The sequence below is a fragment of the Chinchilla lanigera genome, unplaced genomic scaffold (assembly GCF_000276665.1).
Source record: "Chinchilla lanigera isolate Chin_1 unplaced genomic scaffold, ChiLan1.0 scaffold00085, whole genome shotgun sequence".
NCBI classification, from domain to species: domain Eukaryota; kingdom Metazoa; phylum Chordata; class Mammalia; order Rodentia; family Chinchillidae; genus Chinchilla; species Chinchilla lanigera.
In genome coordinates this window covers 892,202-904,155 of record NW_004955486.1, presented here as the reverse complement: position 1 = coordinate 904,155, position 11,954 = coordinate 892,202, and the positions used below count along the sequence as shown (strand labels likewise).

At 40.6% G+C, this 11,954-nt stretch overlaps 1 pseudogene; it reads left to right on the top strand.

The window, feature by feature from the left end:
- The first annotated feature begins 11,256 nt into the window (after window positions 1-11,256).
- The window catches only part of LOC102017129, a 45,811-nt pseudogene continuing 45,113 nt past the window's right edge, over window positions 11,257-11,954 (top strand).

The window sequence follows — 11,954 nt, the reverse complement described above, 5'->3', positions numbered from 1 at the left end:
AAGCAGAGCAAGCAATTCAACAGAGGAAAAAAAGAGAAACCGACAGCAGGAAAATAACACGACAAAGATAAGCCAACATATGTCAGTTATAACCATCAATGTAAACAGTTTCAATTCACTGATCAAAAGAAGCAGACTGGCAGAGTGGATCAGGAAAGAAAATCCAACAATATACTGTATAGAAGAAACACATTTAGCACAAAAGTAAATTCATAAACTGAAAGTCAAAGGATGGAAAACAGTAACCTACAAAATAGCATTAGTAGCTATTCTGTTTGCAGAGAATGTGAACTTCAAACCAAGAACAATCAAAACAGATGAAGACTGTCACTACATACTTGTCAGGGGAAAACTTCAAGAGGAAGACATAACAATTATAAATATCTATTCACCAAATACAAGAGCACCCAAGTATATAAGACAAATACTAACAGACATGAAAAATGAAATGAGGCTTAATACAATTGTAACAAAAGACCTTAATATCCCATTGTCACAAAGTGATAGATCAACTAGGCAAAAATTCAGCAGAGAAATAACAGAACTAAACCAAACTTGGAAAGAAATGGATCTAGTAGACCTTTGCACAGTGTTCCACCCAACAACCTCAGAATGCATATTACTTTCAACTGCACTTGGGATGTTCTCTAAAATAAAACATATAATAGCACATATAACATGCTTAAGTAAATGCCAAGGAATTGAAATTATCCTATGCATATCGTTGGACCATAGTGAAATGAAATTAGAAATTCATGATAAAAGAAATCTCAAAAAACTCCATAAACACGTGGAAATTCAATAACAGACTCCCGAACAATCAATGGGTCACAGATGAAATTCAAGAAGAATTCAAACAATATGTACAATCCAACAAAAATGCAGACACAATTTACAGGAACCTGCGAGAGTGATGAAAGCAGTCCTCACAGGAAAATTTATAGTGGTGAATTCCTCACATGAGGAAAACAGAAGGAGCACAAATAGACAATGTTATGCTGCACCTCAAGCTTCTAGAAAAAGAAGGCTAAGTGAAGCCCAAAGCCTTCTGAAGGCAGGAAAGTATAAAAATCACAGCAGAAATTAATACAATGGAGACTAAGAAAACAAAAAAATTACTGAATCAAATAATTAGCCCTTTGAAAGAATAAATACAATTGATAAAGCCCTGGTGAATCTTATCAAAAAAGGAAAGAAAAAATATTTATGCAATAAAGAATGAAAATGATGAAATCACTGTAGATTTTGTAGAAATTAATATCATCAATACTTACTTTGAAAATCTTTACTCTCATAGGATGGAAAGCACAGAAGAAATGGACAGATTCCTGGATACCTATGAATTACCAAACCTGTATGAAGAAAGTATAAAAGTCCTGAATAACTCAATATCAGCCAATAAAATGGAAAATGTAATGAAAATCTTGCCCATAAAGAAAAGCCTACATCCTGATGGATTCACTGCTGAATTGTATAAGAAATTCAGAGATTTAATGCCAATTCTATTCAAACTGTTTGATGAATTTGAAATTGAAAGAATTCTCCCTAACTCATTTCAGGAGGCAAGTATTACCCAGATACCAAAACCAGAGAAAGACCCAAAGAAAGAAAGAGAACTACAGATAAATATCCCTAATGAATATAGATGCAAAAGTTCTCAATAAAACACTAGCATAAAGAATGCAACAAATCATCAAGAGGATTATACACCATGGCCAAATGGGATTCATCCCAGGAACACAGGGATGATTCAATATATGCAAATCAATTAATATAGTACACCATATCAATACAGTCAAAGAAAAAATCTCATGATCATCTCAATAGAGGCAGGAAAATCTTTTGATAAAGTCCAATACACATTCATGATAAAACCCTACAGAAAATCAGAATAGATGATCTTTACCTCACTCTAATAGAAAACATCTGTAACAAACCAATGGCCAACATCATACTAAATGAACAAAAACTGAAATCTTCCACTTTAATCAGGAACAAGACAAGGATGTCCACTGCCACCACACCTATCCAATATATTTCTGGAAACATTAGCAAGAGTATTTAGACAAGAGAGAGAAATAAAGGGAATAATGATAGGAAAGGAAGAAGTGAAAATGTTATTCACAGATGACATGATACTCCACATAGAAGACCCTAAAATCTCCACCAAAAGGCTTATACACTTAATAACCAAATTCAGTGGCACAGCTGGGTACAAAGTCAACATTCAAAAATTAATATCTTTCCTGTGCACAAACAACAAATACACTAAGAGAGAAATTAGGGAAACCAGACCTTTCATTATAACATCTAAATAATGAAATACTTTTGAATCAATCTAACAAAGGAAGTAAAAGATCTATACAGTGAAAATTACATTACTCTAAAAAAAGAGATCAAGGAGGATTTCAGAAAATGGAAAGATAGTCCTTGCTCATGGATAGGAAAAACCAACATTGTGAAAATAGCCATACTCCAAAAATTGTTGTACAGTTTCAATGCAATCCCAATTAAAAGACCATTAGTATACCTCACAGATCTAGAGAAAATATTCCTAAAATTCATCTGGAACCAGAAGAGGCCCAGAACAGCAAAAGCTATCCTGGGCAACAAAGGAAAGGCAGGAGGCATCACAATCTTTGACTTAAAATTATACTTCAAAACTACAGTGATAAAATTAGCATGGTACTGGCAAGAGAAACAGACCTGAAGAACAATGGAACAGATTAAAAGGTGCAGGCACAACTACAAACACACTCAGCCACCTTATTTTTGACAAAGGGACCAAACATGTTCACTGGAAGAAAGATAGGCTCTTTAAAAAGTGGTGCTAGAAAAACTGGCTTTCCACATGCCCAAGACTAAAATTAGAGCCATGCCTAGCACTATGCACTAAACTAAAGTCAAAATGGATCAAACATCTACATATTAAAGCAGAAACACTAAATCTGCTGGAAGAGAAAGGTAAAATTCTTGAAGTCATAGGGGTAGGCAGAGAGTCCATGCACAAAAACCAAACTGCACAGGAAATACTTCAAATAATCAGCAACTGGGATTGCATGTTATTGAAACATTTTTGCACATCAAAAGAAATCACCAACAGAGTAAAAAGAAACCCCAGGAATTGAGAAAAACTTTTAGCCAACTGCCCCTCAGACAAAGGACTTCTACCTAGAACACAAAGAATTTTTAAAAATCAGGCCCCAAAATTCAAAGACCCATTCCAAAAACGGGCATATGAGATGAATACATACCTTTCAGATGAGGAAAAACAAATGGCTATTAAATATATGAAAAAAATATTCTATATCATTGGTGATTTGAGAAATTCAAAGTAAAACAACACTGAAATTACATCTCACCCCAGGAAAAATGGCTATCATTAAGAAATCAACCAATATCAAATGCTGCAGAGGCTGTGGGGAAAATGGTACCATTCTGTAACTGCTAGTGGGAGTATAGATTGGTGAAACTACTGTGGAAATTAGTTTGGAGATTCCTCCCAAAACTGGGATTAGAAGTCCCACTTAACACAGCTATACCCCTTCTGGGTATTTTCCCAGAAGAATTAAGAACATCATACCACAGTGATATATGTACATCCATGTTTATAGCAGCACAATTTGTCATAGTTAAATCTTGTAAACAACCCAAATGCCCATTAGCTGAGGAATGGATGAAAACGATGTGGTATTTTTATATAATGGAGTGTTACTCAGCTATAAAATAAGAAAAACTAGAGGCTTTTATAGGCAAATGGATGCAACCAGAAACCATACTCATAAGTGAAATAAATCAGACCCAGATGTCTAAATATCACATTGTCTTCCTAGTGTAAGATCCTGAAAGAGTAAATATAAGCCAAAACATACAATAGATATTATGAAAGGGAAAGAAATTGCTCAAAAGAAGGAACAACTGGGATGAGGGAAAGGAGAAAAAGAAAGAAAGCAGGAAATTATATAGATAAATAGGTAGATAGATAGAGAGGATAGCTGTACTGCTGACATCTATTGGTTTATTGAAAGGAACAGTTAATGCTTAATTTTTTTCTTTTTGACCAATTTTGCAAGCTTATATCTGGTAACCTGAACAACTAATACGAAGACAACAATACACAATATAACAACCATTGGTGAATCCCTATCATCTTGTCTGCTGAAACTTTGTGTCATTTCTAATTTTGGGTTTTTTTTAATTCTCTTTAATGGTTTAATCAATCTTGCATTGTCACACCTCATAATCTGAGCAACTTCACTGAAGATATCAATATGTAATGTAACAACCACTGTTACTTCCTATCATTTTGTTCTGAAACCCTGTAGCACTTTTTTTTACTTTGTTTTGTTTTTGTCTATGTTGTTTGTATTTTGCTACTGTTCTGTTTTATTATTCTCTTTAAAATAAAAAAGAATGAATATGGCATTATGAGAGTGGTGTCACTAACACTGTTACCCTCAACACAGACTTGAAGGCCCTGATGAGACAGAGTATGTCCTTAGGTGTGACCAGCCAAAGCTTGAGACTGGAGCTTCTGAAGTACCAGCGTGCCACTGCAGGTGACAGAAGTACTCTGAGCAACACTGGTTTGGTAATTCAGTTCCCAGCATCAACAGGGTATGGATTCCAGGAGTCCTTGCAGGTATATATGAAGTCCACAGATGTTAAAGTCCGTTGTATAAAATGGTTTACTCCTAAGTAAATCCTTTCTATTTTCTCAGGGCTGGGGCTCAGATCTAGGGTATTGTACATGTAGGTAGTTTCTCTACATCTCTCACCCCTACCATATACTTTAAATTATATTTAGGTTACGTTTAATACCTAATACAAAGTAAAATTTATGTAAATAGTTGTTATGTACTGTTTAAGTACATGAGAGCTATACTGTTTAAGGAATAATGACTTAATTTTTAGCCCCCAAACACCCCGTAAATTCCATCAGAGCAGACAACAAAAGTTCCATGGCGGACCAGCATGGAGCCTGAGGTAGTCTGAATATCTATACAGTCAGTTGAAATGTTTGGATTTGTAGAGGAGCCCAGAGGCATGAGGTATTTCCATATACCACCATCATGTGAGAATGGAGCAAGCAACAAGGAGTAGAGGCAGAATTGAGGCTACAATTATTTAGGCCCAGAGCATGGCAGGAGAGAGCTGTGAGGGGAACACAGAGCCAACAGTCATCCCCTAATTTGGATCTACTGTCTGGAGGATTTTGTGGGTGTTATTAACTAGGAGTAACAGGTCAGGTGATGGTGGGCCAGTGAGGTTTCTTTGAGGCCCAGGGGCCAGTGGGAACAGTGATTGCTTTGGTTTATGTAATCTGATGTGGGGCAGAGAGGCCGGAGTGTTTGGAGGGGTTCAGACCTTTCTGAAGATTAGCATAGTCCCTGGTTCTTTTCCTTAACCCATATCATGTCTCCAGGTTTATATGTGTGGGCTGGGGTGTTTAATTGTAGGGGCGCTCTTTCTGCTGTGGTGGTACACAGCTGTGAGATCTTTCCTTCGTGCTTAAGCTGGTTTTGTATGGTCAGATTACCTAGCTGTCAGAGGTCTCCTCTGAGATTCTGAGTTATGGATAGGGACCTCCCACAAAGGATCTCAAAGGGGGTGAACCAGGTCCCTAGTGAGCTCCTAACCTTAAGTAAGGTCATGGGGATTAAGTCTACCCAGGGTAACTGAGTTTCCTGGTGATATTTGGCTGGAATGGACTTTGGGTTTGGTTCATTCTTTCAACTTTTCTGAAGCTTGGAGGTCTGTATTCAGTGTGGAAATTCCATTTGATATTTAGCAGGCTTGCTAGCTTCTGGGTTATTTTAACCAGAAAGGTGTCTTTGCCTGTGGTTAGGAGCAACCCATTTTTAAGAATAACTTCTCTCAGAAGCTCTCTGTGGACTTCAATGTTTTCAGTTTTAGTAGGCAATGCTTCTGGCAACCCAGAATGAGTACAGACAAGCACCAGGAGATGTTGGTAGCCTCTGCATGGTTTGACCTCTGTACAGTGTACTTGTGGGTCTTCAAAAGGGGAAAGTCCAGCATGTTGAATCCCAGGTGAGGGGTTAGACCCAGATGTGGGTTCAGTCCATGCACAGATTTGGCATCCCTGACTAACAGAGGCACAGATTGGGCCTAATTTAGGGATATATAATAGTAGAGGCTTAGAAGTTGGTTCATGACAGTCTTACCACCATGTGTGATGTCATGATGACGTTATACCCAGGTGCAGGCCAGCTTTTGTGGGACAACCATTTGTTCATCTGGCAGAGTCCAGGCACCATTTGTCCCCATGTGAGCTCCCTCTTGTGGTGCCCATGTATTTTCTTCTTTGGAATAGCGGAGAGTCTCAATACAGAAACTGAAGATATTATCAGGATATTTCATGTTGAGTTTCCAGATTCTGTTTTAAGTCATTTGTCCTCCAGGTGGAGCCCTTGGCTGCCGATTTTGCCGCTTCATCTGCCTTGTGATTCCCAAGGGTAGTAGTGTCTTTTACTTTCTGGTGTCATTTGCAATGGATAATGGTGACATATTTAGGTTTCCAAATTGCAGTCAGGAGTTGAAAGAATTCATCCTTGTTTTTAATTTGTTTTCTTTCCACTGTGAGAAGTCCAGGTTCCTTGTATAGCATTCCATGGACATGAACAGTGGTGAATGCAGACCTTGAATCAGTATCAATATTTAATTTCTGTCCTTTGCTCAGGTGAGAGCTTGCATCAGGGCCCATAATCCAGCTCAGATTAGCAGACGAGGAGACCAGTTTTGAGGAAGAGGCCTAGCTAAATCACCTCTTCCATGGTAACAACACTACATTCAGCCTGACACATCCCATCCTTAACTGAGCTATTTCTACCCATGAACAGGGTGCACTCAACATCAGACATCTGTAGGTCCTGTCAACTTGTGAAAAATTGATCTATCAGGGCTAGCCAAGCCAAGAAGATAGGTGGGTTCAGAGGTTTAGTCAACTGAAAAGTAAATCAGGGATTTTCCCAAAGTAGTCCTTGGTATAAACTGATATACCTGTTTGAGAGCCAAAGATGTCCCCAAATATTGAGCAGCTGTAAAACAGCACGTAACACTTGAACTGTCAGATTTTGTCCTAAGGTCCATTTGTTAGCTTCTTTAATCTGGCAGACAGTTGCTAGTAGTGCTAGCAGGCAGGGAGGTCATCCCTTGACTATAGAGTCTAAGTTCTTTGAGAAACATGCAGTAGGCTTCTCCCAAGGGCTGATCTTTTGGATCAGGACCCTCAATGCTACATGTCTTCATTCAGCAACAGACAGGTTAAAGGGTCTGGTCTCATCAAGAATGCCCAGGGCTGGGGCTGTTAACAGTGCTTCTTTTATGGTCTGGAAGGGTTCAGTTTTCTCTAAAGTCCAATTTAACAGTTCTCTTTCATTTTTCTTCCCTGTTAGTATGTCCTATAGGGGATTAGCCTGTTCAGTGAACTCAGGTTTTCATAATCAGTAGAACTCTGCAGTCCCCCAGAAATTCTCTAACTTGTCTTTTATTTCCAGGTCTTGGGATGGAACAAATGACTTCCTTTCTCTCTGGGTCCAGTGTTCTGAGTTCTTTTTCTAGGTCACATCCTAGGTAATGCACACTGCATAGCTGAGCCTTTTCCAGGAGTCTTTATAACCTGTGGGCAGTAAATGGTGGATAAGGGCTTGTGTTCCCTTCCAGCAGTCTGATTTATTTGAGTTGCAGATCAGCAGATCGTCTACATACTGTAGCAAGGGGCAGCAGAAATCAGCATGTTGGAAATTGGGCCAGGTGAGTGGCTAGTGCTTCTCCAAAGAGAGAGGAGTTCTTAAAATCTTGTGGGAGATGGTTCCAAGTAAGTTGGCCTTTTTGTTCCATTTCTGGATCTTCCCATTCAAAGGCAAGAATAGGGTGGCTGATAGGTGCCAACTGTAGACAGAAGAAAGCATCTTTTAGATTCAAGCAAGTGAACCAGGTAACATCAGTGGGGAGCAAATGCAGGAGGGTGTAATGGCTGAGAACCACCAAGTGCAGAGCTGTGGTGGTAAAATTGATGGTACAGAGGTCTGCACTAGCTGATAATCTCCATTTGGCTTTTTCACCAGGAGTAGGGGACTGTACCAAGACAAGAGAGTCTATCTGGATTCCAAACTGCTTCTAATGAGAGATGTGGGGCTAGATGCCTAGTTGAGCCTCTCTTGCTATTTGAGATTGCTTAATAGCAACAGGGGTTGCAGTAGGACAGAGCTTGATCACCAGAGGGGAATGATGGATAGCAAGTCCTGAGGATGAGTCCTATACTCATACTTTTGGAAACAAGTTCCTTAAAACTTTAGGGTTATGACTATCAGGCATTGCAAGCTGATGTAAATGCCCCTCTTCTTCCAGGGGCACAGTCAGAGTCAAGATCAGGTCAAGGACAATGGACCCAAATGCCAGGGAAGCTGGCTAAATTAGAGCAATCGAGCCAAAATAGTTGCTCCCAACTTGGAAGGGAGGTCACATCCCAGGAGAACTATAGGGCACTCAGGCATGTACAGGAATTCATGTTTGACAAAGTGCCCACCAATCTCAAAGGATCTACTTTGATGCAGTTTATTTTCAGTGGGAACTCCCAATGACTTGGTTTCACCAGGAGGTTAAGGGAGCAACAGGCTGAGTCACAACCAAATGTTTAGTCCCACGGTCTACCATAAAATTCATAGGCTTTCCCCTGATTCTAGCAATGACCGCAGACTCCCATAGGCCCAGTCTAATAGAGCCTAGCCTGTTCTATTCATTGTCATCAAAGGGAAGGAGGAAAGGTTCAGGCTGAGGTGCGCAAATATTTCTGTGTCCCTCAGACAGAGGGGACATTAATCTTTCCAGTGTCCAAACTGTTCACAGTGAGCACATTGGTCAGCTGCTGAGGTATAGGATCTGCCACTAGTTTTAAGCTGTGAGGCTTGAGGGGCCCCTTTAGATTGGTTGCCATGGTAGGACTGGCAATAGTGGGGCACTTCAGGAATAGGCTTCCCTAACACTGCAGCTGAAGGCTGGCCTTCTGGTGGGCTCTGTGGTCTGCCTCAGATTGTTTATCTTTTTTTTTTCTTGTCTTTGTCTCTCAACATAAACTTTAGTGGCTATCTGAAGCAGTTGCACAGAATTCATGCCAACAAATCCATCTATCTTTTGGATTTTTCTTGTAATGTTGGAGACTAATTGTGCAACAAAGCCAGCATTGACCATTTATTGATTTTTAGGAGGTTTGGGGTCCAAGGGTATATAGACCCAGTAGACTTCATAGCATATCTCATAAAATTTGGCTTGACTTTCATTGGGTGGTTGAGTAACTTCAGTAATTTTAGACATGTTTATTGGCTTTTTGCCTCCCTCCTTGAGGCCTGCAAGGAGAGCAGTATGCTACTGATCTAAGGCTTCATATCCTTCTGCTGTATTATAGTCCCAGTTTGAATGCACTCAGAGGAGCATTGCATTTACCCAAGTGTCAGTAACAATCACAATGGTAGGGACTTTTTATTTTGACCATGCTTGGCCCCATCTAAAATGTGATGGCATTTCTCAGTCTTGAACAGAGTCTAGAAGAGTTACAGACAGTCATTCCATGTTGGCAGGTAGCTCTGGGAGATGGATGAAATGTCTGTCATTGCTTGGAGCTTCTCTGAATAAGACAGAGTTTCAAATTTAGAAGATCGGTGGACCTGAACAGTTGAAAATACATCAGAGTGGTTGGTCGCATGCACCTCCTTGAGCTCTGGAGTAGACACAAAGTAGCAACTGAAGGTGAGCTTGAGCCTTGGACTGGGTACCAGAGGGGAGCAGTGGCTGATAGGGCTGCCAATGTTTCTGTCAACATTTATGGCATCTGATGGAGAATCAACATGGGGTGCAGGAGGTATATTAGAGGTTCTCAGCAGTGAAGCTGTGAATCTGGACTGGCAGGAGACTGGGGTCAGTGGAAGATCTCCAGGCAGAGGGACAGATTGTGGGTCAGAAGATCGGGTAGGCAGTGAGGGCCTAGTGGTATCAATAACAGCCAGTGGAGCTAAGGGACAACTTGTGGGTGCAACTGGAGCAGGCAAAGATGGTTGTGGCACTTGAGATTGGGCTGGCGGGGGTTTCTGGGGCTGGCTGGGCAGCTTGTGGCTGTTGCACATAGGGAGGAGGCAGGTCAGACTTGGAGTCCTCTGATAAAACAAGGGAAAGCATTTCTGGTTTGCGATGAATCTCAGAGCCCCCTAATAATCTTGTGAGTTTGCTTTGATGACTAGGATGACCTTTTGGTCTTGCAGGACACAGGTGCAGAAGCAGGTGGGAGGCTTAGCCAGGAGTTGATGTAGGGGACCTGATCCAGGTGGCCTTGGGGTTCAGACAATGTGACTCTGTTCCAAACCTTTTGAATGATATTCACATTTATGTCCTTTGTGGGGGCCAGTCAGCAGATTCTTGGCTACTCTATCTTACAGAAAGTGTAGAGCCATGATGGTTTCATTTTTATTCCGTAGTCCTCTGACAATCCCTTCCTCAAGTTTTGCACCATGCAGTCTAGGACTGTGGGTTTTTACTGACTTGATCACATTCTGACTCCTTTGTGCATGTAGGGTTCCCTTGAAGGGAGTCATGACAGACAATGTGGGTACTCCTTAAAAGAGGAATCAAGCACTGGTTAGTTCTCACTGCTGCTCTTGTAGGAGTGAAAGCCTATCTTGACATTAGGGATACCTATAACCCCAGGCCAGGTTAGGGATCACCACTGCAGGGGGGTGAGTTGCCACTAAAGTATACAACATAACCATGGAGCTGTAGAAATGTGACCCACCCACATTTCATAGCTATGGGACCCTGGAGGCATCCATCACTGTGGAACACAGACAGACTATCTATGGCTTCCACCATCTGTTCACATTCATTCATTCATTCATTCATTCATTCATTCATTCATTCATACAACAGACTTTCAGAGGTTAAACATTCCCTTCCTGGGAATCCTGACTAACAAGGGGTGATCAGACCCTCCTTCACTTGAATTGAGTGAGACTGAACTGACTTGGTATACCCACAAGGGTCTTACTTTATCCAGGGAAAAAACAAGACCAGACAAGTATCCTCCCCACTTCTAGGTCTGAAGAACTGCAAGTGGCAAGCAAAGGAGTTTATGTCCAGTCCTCCAAGTGGACTCTGAGAAATCTCTGAGGGTGCACCTTCCTATTAGGGTACTGCAGGAATCTGTGCTCCTTCCACATGGGCTTCAACTGGTTGACCTAAGTGGTCAGCATGGTTGGCTTCCTGGTCATGGAACCAAATGTTACAGCAAATCTACAGCTCATAGCAGGTGTTACAGCAGAGCAAAACAAGAAGCGAGTTGCATCCGAGGTTTGGAGGCAAGTGTACAGCTTGCTCATAGTCCTGAATAGAATCACTCCCCAATGGGCAGGTCCTAAATCCTTAGTGTGCAGGGTTTTTATAGGTTTGTAAACAAGCAGGAAGTACAGAAGCAGAGCACTTGTTGCCATTTCAATGGACAGAAAGTTACACTAAGTTTCACCTTCTTTGCATCTATTAGGAGCAAGCTGAAGGTACACGATTGATCAAGAGGTAACCCTAGGTTTCACCTAATTTACATATGGTATGAAGAAGGTTCTAGGGAAACAGAAACTTTTCAGAGAATGGATACTCATCAGAGAACAACGGCTAACTGAAGGGCAGGAGCTCCTAACTGACAGCAAATATATTTTTTGCTTTATAGGAAGAAGTAATATGGTCAAAATGTCCACAATCCAAATTGGATATATAGATTTAATGGAATACCAATGAAAATATCAACATTTTTCACCTGTGTATAAAAAGCAATCTTAAAATGCATATGGAAGTAGAAGAAACACAGAAAAGTAAGAGTAAGGGGCTGGGGATTTAGCTCAGTGGTACTTTGCCTGCCCAGCAAGTGTAAAGTCATGAGTTCTTTTTTTCTTTTT